At 63.0% G+C, this 1199-nt stretch overlaps 1 non-coding gene across 1 annotated transcript; it reads right to left on the reverse strand.

The window, feature by feature from the left end:
• Positions 1 to 626: 626 nt before the first annotated feature.
• Positions 627 to 732, reverse strand: LOC147700681 (U6 spliceosomal RNA). Its single transcript, XR_015298492.1, has one exon. It is a non-coding gene; the product is annotated as a U6 spliceosomal RNA (small nuclear RNA).
• Between the last annotated feature and the right edge of the window lie 467 nt (positions 733 to 1199).

The following is a 1199-nucleotide window of genomic DNA, read 5'->3' on the forward strand; positions in this document are numbered from 1 at the left end:
GGACACGGGGGACATGCCGGAGGAGCAACCCCGTCCGGCAAAACCCGCAAGAAGGGCGGGGAGCGGAGGAACGACCCCCGCACTCCCATCCGCCCAGCAGACACCATCGCCACCAGGGAAACCTGACAGGCGAGGAACCGCCACCGAGGGCCGGGTCCCAAAAGGGCGGGCCCCGAAGAGCTCGTAAAACGAGAGAGGGAGTATGCCAGAGTATTGCGATGTGCCTAGCGCACGTATCGCCCAAAGGCAACAAGGTGCGTGCCGTGGGAACCCGACCAGGTATTCCCTTGTGAGATATCCCATCCAGGTACCAACCAGGCCCGACCCTGCATAACTACTGAGATCGGACGAGACCAGGTGCCTTCAGGGTGGTATGGCCGTAGGCTGCAGGATACAAGGTGAGAGTCAGGCATCCCGCCGCAAGGGGCCCAAGTGGAGAACAAGCAAGCATCTGCCCAGAGTTGCAGAGTGTGAACCCGTGAGACGAGTAGGCACCGGCATGAGAATTCTCGAGTCCATGGAAGTATGTAAGCCCAAGACCCACCGAGGTGGGGAATCGAACCCAGGTCCAGGACCAATCTCAGTTACCGGGACTGCCGCCTCCAACCCCTGAGCCACACTGCTCCACCAACATGGAACGCTCCACGAATTTGCGGGACCTCCTTGCGCCGGAGCCGTGGCAATCCTCTCTGTATCTTTCCAATCATGTATACGTGCCGCCGGAGCGAGCACTGGAACAACCGCGGGAACCCAGCAGCAAAGCCACAACCCCCGAGCAAGCAGCCTCCTCCGCTCCAGAACCAGGCCTGCACAAGGAGGCAGGCCAGCCGACAAGAGCCGGCTCAACACCGGCGCCGAGAGCGGGGGACCCAATCACTGAACGGGAAGATCCGGGATCGGCCAGGTGGCTCGAATCGCCAGCTCGGCCAAGGAGAGGGAACCCGGGGCGGAGGATCCCGCCGGGAGCCAAAAACAGGAATGCCCCAGGACATGCGTGGCAACCCCGCGCGGGTGCCAGGCACCTCTACACTGCCACGTATCAAACTAAGACCAAGTGCCGCCGAGGCGAGCACCCAGGAGTACCCTGGCCCTGCCCAAGCGGGTCCAGCCGCGATATTAGAGGGCACGGGGAACGCGCACCACAGACCGAAAAGGCCAGGCAACAGGCCGGGCAACCCCCAGGACCCGGAAGGAGGAGT

Source organism: Lissotriton vulgaris, chromosome 7, assembly GCF_964263255.1.
Source record: "Lissotriton vulgaris chromosome 7, aLisVul1.2, whole genome shotgun sequence".
Classification (NCBI taxonomy): domain Eukaryota; kingdom Metazoa; phylum Chordata; class Amphibia; order Caudata; family Salamandridae; genus Lissotriton; species Lissotriton vulgaris.